This window comes from Felis catus, chromosome B3, assembly GCF_018350175.1.
Source record: "Felis catus isolate Fca126 chromosome B3, F.catus_Fca126_mat1.0, whole genome shotgun sequence".
Classification (NCBI taxonomy): domain Eukaryota; kingdom Metazoa; phylum Chordata; class Mammalia; order Carnivora; family Felidae; genus Felis; species Felis catus.
Window position 1 is genome coordinate 34,885,773 of NC_058373.1, and position 20,071 is coordinate 34,905,843.

Genomic DNA, 20,071 nt, shown 5'->3' on the forward strand with positions numbered 1-20,071 from the left:
CCGCGAGCCGCGGGGTCCTCTGCTCTGAAGCGCGCGCCGCCCTGCTCAGCCTCCTCTCAGCTTGTCCCTCTCCGTCGTCCCGGGGACTCCTCCTCCCTTGGGCCGGGGCTCGGCGTCGGCGCGGAGACCCTGGAGACCCTCCCCGTCGCCGCCACGGCACATCCCCCGCCGCTCACCCCCAGGTCCCCGAAACTCCTGGATGAAACCCCGGCGCTCCGGGATTCAATCGGCCCCACTCCTCCCTCCATCCCGGGTTTCTGGCTCCCGTCTTCCCCGGCGACCCCGGCCCCTCCCCTCGCCCGGGGCTGGCCCGGTTCCCCACGCGCGTCCTGTCGGGCCGGGCCCGCGGGGGGCCGGGACGGGGGGGACTAGCGCCCCACGATCCGGGTGGGCAGGGCAGCGGCCCGGGTGCCGGCCGGTCGCACTCCGCACCCTCCTCGGGTCCGAGACTCCGCGGCCCAGGGGACGTCGGGTGCTGGCCGCCGTCGCTGTATCACTGGGGAAGCTGGATTTCTGAGTGAGGCGGACGGACTAGGGCGCAGATGCAGACAAAGCATCGTAGGGAGCGGTCCTGGAAGTGGTGGTGACGCTGGGAAGGTGGTGGCCCTGCGGGGCCGAGCTTCACCTGTGGGACAGACGTGCGGGGGGACAGGCGGGCGGCGCTCGGCAGCCCGGCCTCAGCGTGCACGCTCACGAGTACTCAGGGCCTCTCTCTAGTTGGCAGCAGATCAGAAATCTTGAGAAACAGCCTGACTGCAGATGTTGGGATTTGGATAATTTGGCAAGTCAGAAGAATGGCAGTGTCATCAAAATTCTGCGTTATTAAATGAAAGGTTGCTTTAAAAAGTCGCGACGAGTCAGAAACGTACACGAGATGGGATGCCCAAACTGCCCAGTTTGCCCACTTGGAGTTACTAAAAAGGGCCTTTATAATGTGGCACAAATTGTACTAAATGAGTCTGTGTGCTTTTTATGAGAATACTATTTAATCTGCTTCTGGTTAGGAGTTGATTCAGAATTGTGGCTTTCTCTTCGCCTACTTCTGCGATGATTTTACTCGGTCTTAACAGGACATTGTGGCAAAACTAGGCTCTTTAATTGCCAGTTAAAAAAAAAAAAAGGAAAGTTATAGATGGCACGATACTTGATGATTTGAAGTTTAATAAAGCATGGACTTGTTTTATAAGCACATAAGAGATTTTTGCTTCACGTTGTTTTTTAAAATAATAATTGACAAATATTTAGTGATATCAGAGGTCACCGTAGTTAAAGATTAAACTTTTTCGTAGTGCAGGTTGCCTTTCAGCTTTGTAAAAGATAAGCTTTTCTGTATTTATTTGCTATATTTTCCCATTTTGTTTGGCTACAGATCCACATCCCACTGGGAGGTTTCTATACCTTAATTGTATCCTGTTTTCTCCTCTAGAAATGCAGAGTATTTAATTGTTATTGCTGTTAGCCTGCCAGTTTGCATTTTATACATTTGGAACATGAAGTGCATCTCTCCAACCTTAAATCTTTAGTATTTACTAAACTGAGCATTCTTTTTCTTAAAGTAGCATAAAAATAAAGAGAAATACATAGTATAAAAAAGACAGACTCTGCCTGCTTAGAAAACGTGAACATTTTGGGGCGCCTAGGTGGCTCAGTCGGTTAAGCATGCCGCTCTTGGTTTCAACTCAGGTCCCGATATCATGGTTCTTGAGTTTGAGCCCCACTTCATGCTCCATGCTGACAGCGCAGAGCCTGCTTGGGATTCTCTCCCTTTCTTTGCCCCTTCCCTGCTTATGCGCGCGCGCTCGCGCTCTCTCTCTCTCTCTCTCTCAAAATAAATAAATAATAAAAAAGAAAAAGTGAGCATTTCTGTTTAAGTTAGACATTAGAATAAACTTTGTAAAATATTTAAATGAAAATAAATGAGTGTGATGATGAATAACACCAAACCAAGATAGAATGAAATGAATGTACAGGAGAAATAGATTCCTTTTGCTTTCAATCTATACCATAATCCCAAATGTCAGGCAGATTTGGTCACACGTGTATATATTGTTGGTGTTACCAGTTAATTGCATATTCCTTCAGAGTGTAGCACCTACAAACAAATATGAATATAAATATTCACCCTTTATGGGAATGATAGCATACTGTACTTATTCTATATCATTTTTTAAATTGTAAATAATTAGGCCCAATCAGAGCTTCTCCATTCAGATCCTTGCTGTAATATGCAATGATGAATAAACCTGTGTATATTTCAAGTTTATGTGTGTATGTGCGTGTGTGTGTGCATGTGCGTGTAGGATCAGTTTCTAAAAGAATTGCTGGGTTAAAGGATACGCGCATTTGTAATAGTGAAGAATGTTAAATTTCCTTCCATACATCATGTACCCAATGTGTGAGAAATTATTTTTTCCATGCTTTTAAGAGCCTGCTGCATGTTTTCCTTCTTTCTTTCTTTCTTTTTCTTTCTTTCTTTCTTTCTTTCTTTCTTTCTTTCTTTCTTTCATCACAAAATTTTATTGAAAATCACTAAAGACCTAAATAAGGAGATAAATAACCATGTTTTGGATTGGAACACTCATTATCTTAAGAACATCAACTTTCAATTGGCCCATACATTCAATGCTATTCCAATCCAACTCCCAATAGATCTTTTCTCTTTTTCATGAACAGTTTATCCTTTGCATTTTTCTATTGGGTTGTTGATTTTTTAAATTCATTTGTACATACTTTATGTCATGGAAATTAGCCATTTTAGTAGGAGTAATATTTTTTCTTAGTTGGTTATTCATCTTAGGACTTTGTTTATGGTGGCTTTTGCTATGCAGAAAGTGGTTATTTTTATGCAATTCAGTTTATTAACCTTTTGTGACTTTTAGGTTTACATTATATTTTCATCTTTTTACTCTGTAATATTAAGCAAAAAAAAAATCTACCTAATTTCTTTTAGTTTTTTAATTTGTCCATGTTTTATAAGTGTTATAAGTGTTTGATCCATATAGAATAATCTGGTGTAAGGCATATATATATATATATATATATATATCTTGCTTCCCCCCTCCCTTTTACCCCCATGATTACCTAATTTGAATCTTAAAGCAGTCATTTAATTATCATGGTAATCATCATAATGTTCTCTGCACAACTTTGATTTGAGGAAGAAAAATCTTAACATGTGTATTTTATAAATCTTTTTCTTCTTGTATTTATTTAAGGTTATTTATTTGAAAGAGATGCATTAACAATAGACTGAGGTATGTAAATATTTTATAGTATGTGAAATACAGATTATTAGCTTAACATGCTAAGTTATATGTAGAAAAAGTCATTTAAGGGGCGCCTGGGTGGCTCAGTCGGTTAGGCAGCCGACTTCGGCTCAGGTCATGATCTCGCGGTCCGTGAGTTCGAGCCCCGCGTCGGGCTCTGTGCTGACAGCTCAGAGCCTGGAGCCTGTTTCAGATTCTGTGTCTCCCTCTCTCTGACCCTCCCCCGTTCATGCTCTGTCTCTCTCTGTCTCAAAAATAAATATAAACATTAAAAAAAATTTATTAGAAAAGAAAAAGTCATTTAAAATATTTTGAATAGTACCATGGTTATAAATATGCCAATGAGTTTAGAGTTCACTCAACAGTGGTTATGTTTATATATATATATATATATATATATATATATATATATATATAAATGTAGTTCATAATTATAAATTGTGGGTAAAATACGTTTGAGAGTTTGTCCTATACTAGATGAATCTGGAGATAGCTGCATCTTTTAATCATAAAATAAAACTATTTTTGTTGTTGACATTTATCTTAATCACTAAATTGGAGCTTCAGATTTCTGAAAGGGATAATTGAATGACTGTAAATGCTATTTCAAATCTAGTCAATTACATATGCAATTATATGTACAATTATGTATACAATTATGTGTACAGTGAGAATAGACTATTCCGTTTTCACCTAGTTCAGACTAGGAAAATTGAGTAATTAAAATTAAGAGACTGTATTTCCAGAGCAGTCACAGTAACAAATACTGTTAACAGACATTTAGGAAGGGGGTTCCACCTAAACTGTACTTATACTTATCATTTGTAGTGGAGTAAATGCTGATTGTTAGTTATCTCTGAGATGGGAGGTTCTGCAGTTAGTTTTCTGCTGTTTCTCTAGGCTACTCTGATTTGGGGGCAATGAATTTTATGAATGAGCAACCAAATACATTCTAAAGCATCTTGTTAATATCTCAGTAACCTGAAAAAATATTGGTATTTCTAAACACATTTAGAGTTACAGATACAGCAACTGAAAAATATCTTCAAGAAATTCCTTTGATTCCCACTAAGAACACAAGTATGAGATGTTTAGAAAGTATAAAAGATTAAATTTTGTCTCAGTTATGATTTTGAGAAGCGTTTTCTGTTTTGGAGTACATTTGAAAAGATGTTAACATTATTATTATAACAATGATTTTTGGGTGATGTGAATAGTAAGAATTAAGATCACAAATTGTTACATTTAAACTCATGATACTTAATTGAGCATTGTTTACTCGATTTCATTTAGGATACCAACCTTTATTTTTGTTGTTTTCTTTTAAAGATTTTATTTTATTTTTTTAAGTAATCTCCACACCCAGCTGGAGATCAAACTCACGACCCTGAGATCAAGAGTTGCATGCTTCATGACTGAGCCAGTCAGGCGCCCCCAGGATGCCAACCTTTAATTAAAAACGCTTAACTTAATTAAAGTTTTGTTCAGACAATTTCCTAGAATTATCCCTGCATTGCATTTCTTGCGGTTCTTGAAGGAAGATCACAATAAAGAAACCCTGTTTTTATATTTTTGATTTTAACTGCAGGTGATCATGCTTATTTGAATTGCTGAATTTTATTATAATACTAAAGCAGACAGTTGAGTTGGTACACAGGGAATTCAAGAACTTAAATGATGAGTAGTTAAGGATTTCTTTTTTAAGTTTATTTATTTATTTTGAGACAGAGAGAGGACAAGTGGGGGAGGATAAGAGAGGGAGAGAGAGAATCCCAAGCAGGCTCTGCACTGTCCTTGCTGAGCCCAATGTGGGGCTCGAACTCACAAACTGTGAGCTCATGCCCTGAGCCAGAATCAAGAGTCAGATGCCTAACTGATTGAGCCACTCAGGCACCTGAGTAGTTAAGGATTTTAATTACTTCTTTTTTTAAAAGTTTATTTATTTGTTTTGCGAGAGGGTGGGGAGGGGCAGACAGCAAGGGAGAGAGAGAGAATCCCAAGTAGGCTCTCCACTGTCAGCTCAGAGCCTGATGGGGTGGGGGTTGGGGGGGCAGGGGTTGATCCCATGAACTGTGAGATCATGACCTGAGCGGAAACTAAGAGGCGCTTAACTGAGCCACCCAGGCGCCCCTTAATTGCTTATTAATAAGAGTGAAATAATGATTGTAAATCTTTGTTTATTGTGCACAATCCACATTTTTCAAATTTAAAATTATTAGTTCAGGAATTGGACCCTATTTAGTTTGGAAAACGTTGATGGAACACATAAGTCAGGCTCAAGAGTGAATTATAATTAAGTCCTCCGTGAAGAAATAGGTAATTCCAAGTTGGAAGCAGAAAATGTGTAAGTGGAGCCTGGAATCCTCTGTCACACTAGAAAGCAAGGAGGCTATCAAAGGTTCGGACTCAGGAGCCAACTTGAAGAGGTTCCCATGTGGCCAGTGCTGGGACAGTTCCATCATCAATAAGGATAATGTGGCAGTGTACTAGTCTTTAAATCTGTGCATTCATAATAATGATTACAAAACAAAGAGAAACTTGTCACTTTTGGAGGATGTTAGGGAGCCGATGTATTCTTTTAAGAACCAGAAAATAAAGACAAAGAATGAAGTCTGATACTTTTCCTTAAGCCAACCAAGTATTTGATGAGGGAGGTTTCTTTTTTATACAAGGTGTTTTCATCCCAGCTAATAGATGAAGTTGGGATGATGGAATTGGTATATGTCACAGTTTCCCAGCTCCTATTGAATTGATGGATCTAGAGCACAGACAGTGATTATCAGTGGCTACTAAGGTCTCAAAGGGAAAGACAACCAGATGGGTTGTTGTCTATTTCTCCCGATAGAAATATTCATTACTACCTATGAATAGTCTTGCCCAAAGAGCCTCCATTTAACAGAAAATACAGGTATAGAGCAACATGGGGATGCAGTGAATGTAATTGTGATCATGGGAAACTTAGAACAAATGGCTTAGTTTCTTCAAAAGTAAATTATAATAAGAAAAAAAAATGGAGAAATCTGGAGATTAAAAGAGATTTTGGAGACATATTAACCAATTGCAATGATAGACTTCATTTGGACCCTGATTAATCATAAAAATAAAATGAGGCAATGTAAACACCACCGGGATAAATGATGGCATTGTGGAACCATTACCTAAAAAGATTTAAATGTGATAATGGTAGCGATGTGGTTATGTTTGCAAAGAGTTTTTATCTTTCAGAGAAACATTTAGAAGTATATTGTTTACAGATGAAACCATGTGAAGTCTGGGATTTGTTTCCAAATAATCTGTGAGTGGGCGGATGGGAGAAGTGAGTAGTAGGGGGTAGAGTTGAAACAGGGTTGGTCATGAATTCACTGTTGTAGTTGGCTGGTTCATGATACTGTTGTATTTACTTTTGTGATACTATTGTATTTTGTGTATGTCCTAAAAATTCCGTAATGAGAAAGATCTAGCCACAGCCTTCAAAAGTTTTAAGAGCCAGACATACAATACAGTATGTTAAAAGCCAGGGAGTGATAGAGGTGTATATAAATTGCTGTGGGTGCACAGATGTGTAGGGTGGAGGAGGAGGAGGTGAAAAGGTGAAGCTTGAGCCTGGGCCAGATAGACAGTTTGAAGGGTTGTCCAGGCCAAAGAACAGCAAACGCAGTGGTGTAGAGCTGTGAAATTCCATAGTGCATTGAGGGAGCATCAGATGTGGAAAGGAACCTTGGTATTCCCATAGAGGTGGCACAGATGAGGTGCGGATGAAAATTTCAGAGTGAGGAGCTGGAGGGTGGCAGCTAGAGGGGAATACAGGAAAGCTTTTCTTGTTAACTTGAATTAAGAATTTGAATTCCTGGGCGCCTGGGTGGCTCAATCCGTTGAGAGTCTGACTGCGGCTCGGGCCCTGGTCTCACAGCTTGTGAGTTCGAGCCCCGCGTCGGGCTCTGTGTTGACAGCTCAGAGCCTGGAGCCTGCTTCGGATTCTGTGTCTCTCTCTTGCTCTGCTCCTCCCCTGCTCATGCTGTCTGTCTGTCTGTCTGTCTCTCTCTCTCTCAAGAATAAAGAATTTGAGTTCCTTGACAAGTTTAAGTCCTTGTTCAGACAGATTTCTCAATTGGTAAAATTTCATGTGAAGAAATTATTGTATGGGTAGGAGTTAACAAGTTTATCCTTCTTTTCTTGCCTGCTTAGAATGAGCTAACAGCCAGCAACATACTTGGTAAAGAAATCTACATCCAAGAATATTAAACTTAAACATTACAACTCCTGTGTTTCATCTCTATCCTATTAGAAGACTTAAGTGTCCTGTTAGCAATCATGCAAACATTTGCCTTGACACCTAAGGCATATAGTAAATTGTCGAACATTTCCACCTGCTTGAGCTTAGTTATATAAGAGCGATCAAATTGATTTCTGTAGGAAATTTGCCAAAAAATGATGGTTGAAATGCACTTCCTGAAATTATAAACAGAATGGCAGGATAATATACACTTGATGCCTCCTTATTCTGAATCGTAAAATAATTAAAAGCTTTATATAGCTTTTCTCTTCTAGGCTTAAATATATAACACAAAAAGACAAGAAAAGAATTACCCTTTTGTAGTCACAAAAACGGTTTTGTCTGTTGGATTTTTGTTAGCCTCGGGAGTCTTGACTATTACGAACATTGATGAATTTATTTCAGAATGGTATAGTCTCCAAAGTGATGTGCAAAAGATGAGCCATGATAGTTACTAAAGCTGTGGTGAAGGATGAGATGGGATGAACTGTATAATCGAATCAGACCTGGCAAGTGCCCTGGAGGGAGAAGAAGTGTATGACTGAAGCAGTCAAGATAAGTGACTGCCTATTGTTTTAAAAACCTTCCCCTCCCCGTGCCCTAAGAGTCAGACATGTTCACTATAGAAAACAAAATACAGTTGAAGATAAAGAATAAAATAAGTCACCCGCAATGCTTTTTACTATGCCATAAGCCACTGGTCATGCCCTTTTTAAAGATTGCATATTGCCTCTTTATTATTCAATCAGAATTTAATTATCTTGATAACAGTGATGATACATGTATCATTTTTTGGATCATCTTTGATTCCGATAAGCTTTGTACTTAAAATTATAAGTAATTTGAAATGATTTGAGCAGATACAAATGTCCCACCAGGAATACTTAGCAAATACTAGTCAATTACGTAAAAAGAAATTATTGATAAGAAATCCAAGTGCCAATAGGCAACATGTACTGAGCGTGTATGTCCCGGCATCGTTTAAAGTGTTTTGCATTGGCTTACTTAATCCTGACAGCAACCCTAAGGAGTGGGTACTATTGCTGTCATCTTACAGACAAAATTAAGTAATTTGCGTGCCTAAGGTGTCATAGCTAATAAGTGGACATCAGGTAACCTGACTCTGGAACTCACGTTTTTAACCATGTGAACTGATAGAATTTCCAAGAGATGGCATTTGAATCTTAAACCATGTATGTACCGAAGAAAATGAGAGAGAGGAAGTTTAGAGGGAAGGAAGGCCTTTTATGCTAAGTCTCAAACCCAATTTGTGTTCCTTCCAGCAGTGTAGAAATTGTGGCATTCACTACACCCTTCCAAAATGGGCACTATCATTTAAACCCATTTGTCGACCTGATCGGAAAAAAATTACAGCTTTAATCTGGGTTTTTGATTGCTAGGGAGTGTGAACATATTTCTAGGCTTATTGCCACTTTTAGTTTTTGTACTTAATTTTGTGATAATTGATACATTAAGAATCTTGGATTTTTTTACATTCACTGTGGAGTGTAACTAGTGGTATAAAAGTCTTTAATTTGTCCTATTCAACTTTTGTCTTGAATTCTACTTTGTCATATTTTGTGATATTATCCCTTTTTGCTTTTGCGTGTGTGTGTGTGTGTGTGTGTGTGTGTGTGTGTCTTTGCCCAACATATTATCTTATCATTCTTGGTTTTAAATATTTTGGAGGACAAATTGGTGAAGCAAGATCTGAGAGTCCAGTAGAACTAAAAATTGTGGGCTTACTAGCTGGAGGTGTGTGCACACAAGTGTGTACCCTAGGGTATATACTTTCTTGGCGGGGGAGGATGATACGTTTTTAATACTGACCTTATTGCTATGTTGTCAAGGTTTGACAAATTAACATTTTATATTTAAAAAAGCACTTTATGAAATATCGACATTCATGGCAATGGCTAAGTAGATAAATGTGGAAAAGGGAGTGTTTTCTTAGCCTCAGAAAAGCCAAATTGTGGGCCAAAGAATGTCCACTCATACATACCTCTTGAAACCTTGTCTGAGGCAGTATGGAGGCAGGGCAGTGTGTCCGCCCACTTGGGTTTGAATCTTGCTGCCCCTTTGTGACCTTGGACAAGTTACTTAAATATATTTGTTTCCTCATTTGGAAAATGGGACTATTAATTAAAGTTAAGAACTCAATAAATGTTAGTTCTTATTATTACGAACTGAAAAATCTCACCAACGGTCTTTCCATTTTTACCCTTATAAGCAGCTGAACGGCAGTCTTTCCTGACCTTTTCCTTTCCAATTAATCCATGCCCTTGTGGCCTTTTAGATCTGGATCTTCAAAGGACCATCTGCTCCAGTCTCTTGCCCCTAAGGATATAAGTGGTGTCTCTATGTTTTACTTATTAAAAAACCAAACAAACAGTGTTTCTGAGGGATGAGAAGATGAGGAAGATAGGAGGCTGGAAGTCGGGTGGGGGAATTCTTTAAACACATGCTACAAAGTACTAACTGCTGTGACAGGGGAACGGGTCTCTGCGGTCTCCGTGCGGATCCCGTCTGGGGCTGAGGAGTCGGTGCAGGTGTTTCCCTGCAGGATGAGCCTGCTGCTGCTGCTGCTTTTTGAAACTTGGAGGTGAGAGTCACACAACACAAAGTTAATCAGTCACAAAGTGAACAACTCGGTGTCATATAGGGTGTTCCCAGTGTTGTGTAACTGCCATCTCTGTCTAGTTCCAGAACGTTTTCGTCACCCCAGAAGGAAACCCTGTCTGTACCCATTAAGCAGTTGCTTATGCGATCCAGGAAAGGAAGAAACTGCTGTCCGAGGCAACAGCAAGAGAGCAAAGGCACGGGGCAGAAAAGTGTCAAGAGCGGGGGAAGAGGGCAGTTGGTTTGTCAGTTTAGCTTTGGTGGCTCCTAGAATGAGTAATAAATAGGTGAGGGGATTGAGTAGGAGATAGGCAGGAGGGGAAGTTGGGACTAAATCTCGGAATGGCTTAAAATACGCCATATTTTAAGAGTGTTGGACTTTGTCCTGTATATTCAGAATTTGGGAATCACACGATCAACTGTGCTTCGGATGGATTACTTGATAGGCCTGTTTAGGAGGGATTGTAGGGGCTCAAGCTTGGCGGGCGGGTGGATGGTTCATGAGGCTGCCGCCGCCGAAGTGTAGGCAGGAATCCCCGAGGGCCCAAATCCTTACAGTGCTGTAAGGGAGAGAGAGGAGGGCACTGTTAGAGACATGCTATCTGAGACCCAGAGAAGTTGTAACTTGTTAAAGTCACAGTCAACAGACGAGAGCCCTTGCTTGCTGGCCCTCAGTGAGCCCCAGTGAGTCCCCCAGGGCATGATGCAGTGTGTGGGAGGCATAGTCCCTGACCAGAGGTAATTGTGTGCTAGAACACCGCCTGTGTCTTCTTGAAGGCCGGCAAGTTGGCATTGTTTTAAAGTGAGCTTGATTTATAACCAGTTTGGATGAATAGCTCAATATTCTGATGATGCTATTTGCAAAATACTTTTGAAAGTTTAATTTGCTATTCTAATAATCTTTGTAAGCACAGATTTTGAGCACATATCTAATTTGTGCTCATAAAAGTTTTCTCCAACTTTTATTATGAAAATTTGAAATATAAAATAGTACAGTGGATTAGGACCTACTTGCTCACTACTTAGATTCAAGAGTCAAAATTCTGCTGTATTTGCTCTATCTGTATGTAATATATACACACATTTTTCATTAAGTCTCTTGAGAGTTGCAGACATTATATTTTACCTTTAAATACTGTAGCATCCATCACTTAAGGATAAGATATCTTCTTATCTATGATATAATACTGATATTTTAAAGGAGTTGGTGACCACTAAACCAGCCCTGCAAGAAATATTAAGGGGGACTCTCTGAGGGGGCAAAAGATGAAAAAAAAATATATATATATATAATAAATACCAAAAGCAACAAAAGATTAGAAAGGACCAGAGGACACCACCAAAAACTCCATCTCTACAAGCATCATAATGGCGATAAGTTCATCTTTCAGTACTCACTCTAAACATCAATGGACTCAATGCTCCAGTCAAAAGACGTAGGGTAACAGAATGGATAAGAAAACAAGACCCATCTATATGCTGTTTACAAGAGACCCACTTTAGACCTAAAGACACCTACAGATTAAAAATAAGGGGATGGAGAACCACCTATCATGCTAATGTTCAACAAAAGAAAGTCGGAGTAGCCATACTTATATCAGACAATCTAGACTTTAAAGACTGTATCAAGAGATGCAGAAGGGCATTATATCTTTTTTTTTCTTGTATTGTTGCTTTTGGTTTTTATATTGGTCTATTTCATAAGAATTTTTATCAAAATCAATGCTTTTGTTTGACATAAATTATTCTATGATTTTCCTTTTCCTTGTGTAAATAGAAGGAAAATGTGATGCAGTTTTAGAAGCATCTTTCATTTTAGTGTCATACCATATAAGTAGAGATATTCTATAGGCAAAAGATCAGGATTAAGAAGATGCCTGAAAATCTTGGTTTGAGTCCAGGCGCTGCGATTGAAAAGCTCTGTGACCTTGGGCAAGTTACTTCGGAAGTTCCAATTCTTTCTCTTGTAAGGTGGGGATGATTTTACTTGGCTTTCTACCCTATCAGAGATTATAGGTAACTAAAAAGAATGCCAACATTTTGGAAGCTGTACAACAATGTAAATAGAAATTTCAGCAGTGGTTGTTATCTGTCAGTTAAAACAATTACGTTAGTTTTTGTTAGGTGTACCTAAAATTGTACTGATCCTATTCTGAAAATATAGAAAGCGTTGCTCACATCTTGATGGGGTGAAGAGTAAAGTTTATTGTTTATATGTGGAATGAAAAGACCTTCTGAATTCTAATTTGAATTGCTTTTTTCTAATGTTTGCATGAATAGAGAATAAGACTAAGAAAAGTACAACTTTTGTTTTTGTACAAGGGGATTTTGAGTTGGTTAGCTGAATTTAAAAATACACTTGCAAGGGAGAGGTCTTTGTCAGGTTACGAAATGCATATTTTTCCCCACTGAACTTTCCTGGGGTAACACAATGAATGACTACTTTGCAGGCTGTGGAGAAAAGGGCAGAGTTGAAACTATGGTTAGTATTTTGTATTTCTGACCGTCACAGGCTTCTCATTCTAGGGGTATCTCTCACAGCTATCAACATGTTCTTTCTGCTGTTAGTACCAATAGGCAGGATCCTGGCTCTTTTTTTTTTTTTTTTTTTTTTTTTTGCTGGAGACAAGACTTTGGAATTCTATTGAGGGACACGCTACTTATATATTTGCCACTGTATAGGTTATAATTACTTTGAGACTAAAAATTTCAGCACAGTTCAGTTCCCCCACTATTTAACAGATTTGGTCTTCACAGTTTTATTGCCTGCCCTCAATTTTTTTGTGTCACTTCTAGGAGCTGTTATCCAGCTCCCTTGCAGACTGCCCCAGAATTTTTAGCTCAAGAGTAGCTGAGATTTAGAAAGACTTTCTTCTCTGCCTAGGGGGAAGAATTTCCTGAAGGCCACAAACGTATTTATGATCTGTTACATTGTATTTTCATTCAAAAATATTTATTTAGCACTGACTATATGTCAGGTTCTTTTCCTTCCTCCCTCCCTTCCTTCCTTCCTTCCTCCCCTCTTCTTTTCTCCTTTCTTTTTCTCCTCTCTTTCGCCTTGCCCGCCTTCTTTTTCCTCCTCTTCCTTCCCTTCCTCCTTTCTCTTTCCTCTTCCTCCTTTTTTCTTTCTTCCTCCTCCTTTCTCTTTCCTCCTCCCTCTTCTTCCTTTCTCTTTCCTCCTCCCCCTTCCTCCTTTCTCTTTCCTCCTCCCCCTTCCTCCTTTCTCCTTCCTCCTCCTCTTTTCTCTTTCCTCCTCCTCTTTTCTCTTTCCTCCTCCTCTTTTCTCTTTCCTCCTCCTCCTCCTCCTCCTCCTCCTCCTCCTCCTCCTCCTCCACCTGATTTGTATGGTGCCAATGGGAACTATCTTAAACGAAAGTCAGTCAGCTGAATCCTTCCTGAGAGGCCCTGCCAGCCTGATCCCAGGGTCATATCCTTAGTCCTAGTTTTTCTTAATGAACTTTGGATGGAATAATCTATATATGAGCTAGTTTTTTATTTGGCCTATTTACCTCCCCTCCAATCTGCATATTTAGAATCAAACTGGAGTTTTGTGTTATGGAAATTGTCACTGGTTTCAGAGTTCTTTGCTTCTGTTTTCCCCAGGCATTATGATTTAGCACTAAAGTGGCACTAACCTTTATTTCCACTTTAATGGTTCATTATTTCCTAAATGTTCAACCTTTTGTTGTGACTAGAACACTGGCCCCCAAAGAGGTGACAGTTTTGCAAAAACATGTTTCTTTTTTTGAACTTCAGCCCACTTTTTTATTTAACTAATTTTAGAATTCATGTAACTTTCCCCCGAGTTTTAAAATAACTTTACACTTTATTTCTTTAATACATTTAAATATTTGATTTTTAGAGTTAGAAAGGACCTTTCAGGTTTTCTGACCCAGTGGCAAGATAACCTTCAAGCTTTTCAGCCACAACCCACAGTTAAGTGTACATTTTCGATTGCGACGCAGAGGTGTGGTAGACAGAATTCTAAAAACGATCCTCCACGATCTCCCCCATCCCCAGGACTTTGAATATGATGAGAAAATATGCCCACCATTATGTTGCTATGTGGCAGATGAGATTTTGCAGATGTCATTTAAGGTTGTAATCACTTGACTTTGGGTCGGCCAAAAAGGAGATTATCCAGGTGGACCTGTTCTAATCACTGGAACTTTTGAAAAACAGATTTTTCTCTGGCTCACAGCAGAACTGGAAGTCAGAGAGTTTTGAAGGACAAGAGAGATTGGTCATGTTGTTGCTGGCCTTGAGGGGGTACGGGGTTGTGGGAGAAGGAATGCCAGTGGCCTTCAAGAGCTGTGGGAGAGAGGCTGTGACGGCCAACAAGGAGACAGGTGCCACAGAACTACAGCTGGAGGGAACTGAGTTCTGCCAACAGCCTGAACGAGCCTGGAAGCATTGGTCCCCAGGTAAGAGCCAAGCCTGGCTGGTGACTTTGGCTTTGGGAGACCCTAAGCAAAGAAGCCAGTTGGTCCCACCTGGGCTTCTAACCTACACAACTGTGAAGTAATAAGTAAGTATGTTTTCAAGCCTCTAAGTTTGTAGGGATTTTTTACACAGCAGTAGAACACTAATATGCAAGACTATTTTGCAACCATATGAAGAAGTTCTGTGGAAGAGATAGAGTTCTTACAAGTGAAAAAATCAGAATAAAAAACAGAGGTGCAACCTGATAGTAGTCATATAAAACATTCACTCGGGAAGAGATCAGCAGGGAATATACAAAGATGATCATCATGACGAATTATGAGATTTTTATCTTCTGGGTTTTTTTTGTCATGATGTGACTTGTTGTAACTAAAAGAGACTTATATTTTTTTAACGTTTGTTTATTTTTGAGAGAACAGAGCATGAGCAGAGTAGGGGCAGAGACGGACGGAGACACAGAATCCGAAGCAGGTCCAGGCTCTGAGCTGTCAGCACAGACCCACGAACCGTGAGATCATGACCTGAGCCGAAGTCGGACACTTAGCCAACTGAGCCACCCAGGCGCCCCTAAAATAGACTTATATTAATAGCATTTATAATGAACTGATTTGTATAAAACTAGGAACCTAATTTGGGAATTTATTACTGGGAACATACAAATCATTGGCCTTGAAAGATTCTTGCTGGCAAGTGTCACATGTGAAAAACTTCTGAATGTTCCCCCTAATATTGTTTAACTACTGAATATATCATGAAGCTCATGGGTAGCAAGAACCCGTGGGTAATTAGGTAAAAGCCCTGTATTTCCTAACATTTGCCATTTCATTCATTTGCTGGGGAAACAGCTCTTGCTGGCCCATGTTATACTGACAGGGAGAACGCACAGGCCTGCGTGTTGTTTTTGAAAAAGAGAGTCCACAGAGAGGTCTAAGAGTGGCTTGGAAAGATAGACTTAAAGTCGCTTGTGTGTGGCCTTTAAAATAAAGATGTGCAAGGACGTCTTCTTATTGCTTGCCTTCAAGCCACTTTGAGTCCTTCATGCCTCTTAGAGTGAAGGCATTATTTACTGCAAGGGCCCTTGTAAGTTCAGCTTTTATTAGTCAGAGCGTTTTCTGTACACACAACTGAGGAAGTAGAATAGCAGTTTTCCTAATTGCTTAGATCTAATTACATTCCTGCTGCTGAACTGATGGCGTGGGAAAGGATGCGTCACAGAGGAGGAAGGCACTACACTTAGGGTCCATTAGAGAGGCTTTTGGGTGTGGTGGGTTGGGCTGTACCCCTAAGACAAAGGAAGTGTCTCATTTAACGCAATGAGCCTGTCCTGTTGGGTTTTTGTTGTTATTGTTGGTTCTGACCTGTAAGATCAACTTTCCTGTGTCTGCTCCTGACTGCACAGCGTGGTAGATACTCCTCAAAGAGGGCTAGAGAAGGAATGTTGTTGTCGTGGAGATGAGACCGTATCCTCCGAGTAATCCTGGAGTCGGACTGATTTATTAAAACCAACATTGCCAGCCACCTAGGGTACTATTGCTTGTCATCGTCCCTGGGTGATAACACTGATTCAGTTAAATAGCAGTAATTGGAAATAAATGTGTAAAATGGCAACATTTCCATTTCAAGTGTGAACGCACGTGCTTGAAAATTACAAACCACTTTTATTTCTATTTTTTATTTTATTTTTTTTAACGTTTTATTTATTTTTGAGACAGAGAGAGACAGAGCATGAACGGGGGAGGGGTAGAGAGAGAGGGAGACACAGAATTGGAAGCAGGCTCCAGGCCCCGAGCCATCAGCCCAGAGCCCGATGCGGGGCTCGAACTCACGGACCGCGAAATTGTGACCTGAGCCGAAGTCGGCCGCCCAACCGACTGAGCCACCCAGGCGCCCCTACAAACCACTTTTAAACACCAGGCCAACTTTATAAAGGACAGTTTCGGGAGCTTTCTGGAATGCCTGACTTCTCCTCCTTCACAATTTGAAAACTTTTAAGTGTTCTGAGTGTGTGCTTATACGTGACTCTTTCTGCTGAGTTCCCCTGTCCCTGTTTGGTACCATCCCTCCTAACAGGCTAAGCAGACCCTGTGGTCCTTTGAGGGGACGCAGATGATGAGTGGGGTGGCAAGTGCCATCATGGCTTAGAACAGGACAGACCTTGGGCATGTGGGAATCAGTGTGCTGTTTTCTGCTTGGTGCAATTCCTGCTGAGTGGGAGGTGAGATTAAAACAACAGGCTCTTGCCTCCTATTTTGGCTCATTTCCTGATCCCGAATGAGTCCCTCCTTAAATTTGGTACCCTAAGCAAATCTCTCCCTTAATCCTGGTCCTGGCTTTGCTCATTGGTGCCTCATTTGATTCTCAAGTTACCCCATCTTCTTTTCTCTGAAGGAGAAACTATTGTTTTTTTGCCCAGAGAATCTACAGCGAGGGTCTTTAAATTGGTTCTTGTGTATATGACTTGACTTGGCCACTGCGATCACAGATTTATACATGAATGTAAGAATATTCAGTTTATAAAGATTTATAAAGTTTCTTAGGCAGTTGAAGTAGTTTGATTTGTGTATAGCAGCTTAGTAATGTAAGTATTGTGAAAATAGTTTAGATCAGCAAATATCACATGACTGTGATTGCTACCTTTTCTAAAGTGTTATCTGTTGTTTTTTTTTTTTTTTTTAATTGTCCAGGGAATATTCTGATTCTGATTGGTTTTGCTTACTTTTTTTTTTTAACATCACCCTTATCTATTTTTTAAAAATGTTTATTGGTTTATTTTGAGAAAGAGAAAGAGAGTTCATGAAAGGGCGAGGCAGAGGGAGGGAGAGAATCCCTGGGGCTTAGATACACATCTCAAACCGAATTCTAGAGCCAATAGTATCAATTTAGTTGAACTTCTAACACAGTTATCTTTCCTATTGATTTCAAAAATATGGCAGAATTTTTGGTTAAATTATATAAATTAGCAGGACTCTATCATCAGTGGAATTTTGAAGTTTTTTTGTTTTATTGTTTTTGAATTTTGAGTTTTTTTTTTTAATTTTTTTTTCAACGTTTATTTATTTTTGGGACAGAGAGAGACAGAGCATGAATGGGGGAGGGGCAGAGAGAGAGGGAGACACAGAATCGGAAACAGGCTCCAGGCTCTGAGCCATCAACCCAGAGCCTGACGCGGGGCTCGAACTCCCGGACCGCGAGATCGTGACCTGGCCGAAGTCGGACGCTTAACCGACTGCGCCACCCAGGCGCCCCTGAATTTTGAGTTTTTAATATGTAGCCACTTGAGAATTTGGTATATATCTTACACATCTATAAAATTTGCATTTTAGAATCATTTGAACAAACTTTTAAAGCAACATTAGTTTATATTGCAAATGATAAGACCAAATTATTTTTGCTTTAATTCATCTCTTTATGGCAGCGGTTCTCAACTTGCAGGCATCTTTGTTCCCATGGGGACATTTGGCAATGTCTGGAGACATTTTTGGTTGTCACAACTTGGGGGGTACTATGATGTCTAGTGGGAAGACGCCAGGGAGGCTGCTAACCCTCTTATAATGCATAGGACAGTCCCTCTGCAACAAAAACTTAACATGGTTCAAAATGTCAATAATGCCAAGGTTGAGAAACCCTGCCTTATATGTCATCATAGCAAAGTATAGTTTCTGTAGTCCTTTGCATTTTCCATTTTTCCACCACTTAGGTGAACCAGGATTTTTAAAAAAGTGCTTTTGTCATGATAGTTAGTAGATTGATTACAGAAATGGCCCTATTCTGTACCTTTCCTTGTATCCACAGGCTGCAGTGTGACTATCTGTTTTCCTGCTTCTTGAGTCTAGGTTGTGCTTTGGACAATAGAAGGTGTTGGAAATGATGTTGAGTCTGGGTATCAAAGATTTTTCATGCTTCTGTTCTCTCTTACGAGCGAGCCCATGCCACACTGCTGGTTAGCAGTTGCTGCTTTTGCCCTGTCGGCAAGCCACTCACCAGACATGGGAAAGAGACCATCCTAGACCAGCCAGGCCCCAACACCCTTGGGCAGGTGGTAGTAGAGGCCTGTGTGGGCCTGAGATTACTCAGTCTGGCCCGGCACAGCAGAACTGCCCAATTGACCTGCAGACTTGTGAGCAATAGTAAATGGTTGCTGTTTTAAATCACTGTTTGGTTTTGCAGCAATAGAAAACTGATACGTGATGAAATAATAACACTTTTGTGGGAGAATGGACATTTTTGCCTTTTCCTCTGATTATTAATAATGCCAGGCAGAGGGCTTGTTAAAAAAGACTTGATATGGGATTGCATTTGTTGTCTTCATGTTTTATAGACAGGAAAGCCATAAAGATTTTTTTTTATATGAGATTTATTGTCAAACTGGTTTCCATACAACACCCAGTGCTCATCCCAACAGGTGCCCTCCTCAATGCCCATCACCACCCCCCCCACCTCCCATCGACCCTCAGAGTATTCTCACTTTTTAAGAGTCTCTTATGGTTTGGCTCCCTCCCTAACTTTTTTCCCCCCCTTCCCCATGGTCTTCTGTTAAGTTTCTCAGGATCCACGTACGAGTGAAAACATATGCTATCTGTCTTTCTCTGTATGACTTATTTCACTTAGCATAACACTCTCCAGTTCCATCCACGTTGCTACAAAAGGCCATATTTCAATCTTTCTCATTGCCAAGTAGTAGTCCATTGTGTACATAAACCACAATTTCTTTATCCATTCATCAGTTGATGGACATTTAGGCTCTTTCCATAATTTGGTTATTGTTGAAATAAAGATTGAAGTCAAGTGAACAAAGGGGAGAAAGTGGAAGGAGATTAAATCCGTGATCTCTTGGGGTCTGGATCATGTTTGGGTAATGGTTTTGGATTGTATTTGGATTCCAGGCTAAAGAGTTTAGCAGATCAGTTTTTTGTTTTGTTTTGTTTTGTTTTTGTTTATATAACATCCCATGTATTGGGTTTGTTTGATTGCTTCCTGATTATTACTTCTAGGCTCAATATTTGTGGCAAGAATACAACTACTAGAGGGTTTTAAGCAAAGGAGTGACATAATCTGACTTGTTTTAAAACATATTCTGACTGCTGTGTGGAGAATAACTGTAGGGAGTGGGGGACAAGGGTGGAAGCAAGGAGACCATTAGTAGGTTATCATAATCCAGACGAGGATGCCGAAACCAGAAAAAAATGTAAAATATAATAAATCTTATTGCTATTGAGTAAATTCGTTCATGCTAGGCTATTTTTAAAACTTTCTTTTGTATTTTCCATATGCTCTCACTTGAGAAATAATGAAGCTTTAAAAATTGGCCTATAGAGTCCTAGGTCTATTTTTTAAAATTTATTTGGATTTGATTTTATTTACTTTTTATTTTAGAGAGAGAGAGAGCATGAGTAAGGGTGAGGGGCAGAGGAAGAGAGAGAGAGAAAATCTTAAGCAGGTTCCACGCTCAGTGTGGAGCTCGATCCCATGA

The 20,071-nt window shown here is 40.0% G+C and overlaps 1 protein-coding gene across 1 annotated transcript in view; it reads left to right on the top strand.

The window, feature by feature from the left end:
- The window catches only part of UACA (uveal autoantigen with coiled-coil domains and ankyrin repeats), a 95,619-nt gene that overhangs the window by 283 nt on the left and 75,265 nt on the right, over positions 1-20,071 (top strand). The gene's annotated exons all lie outside the window — the stretch shown is intronic.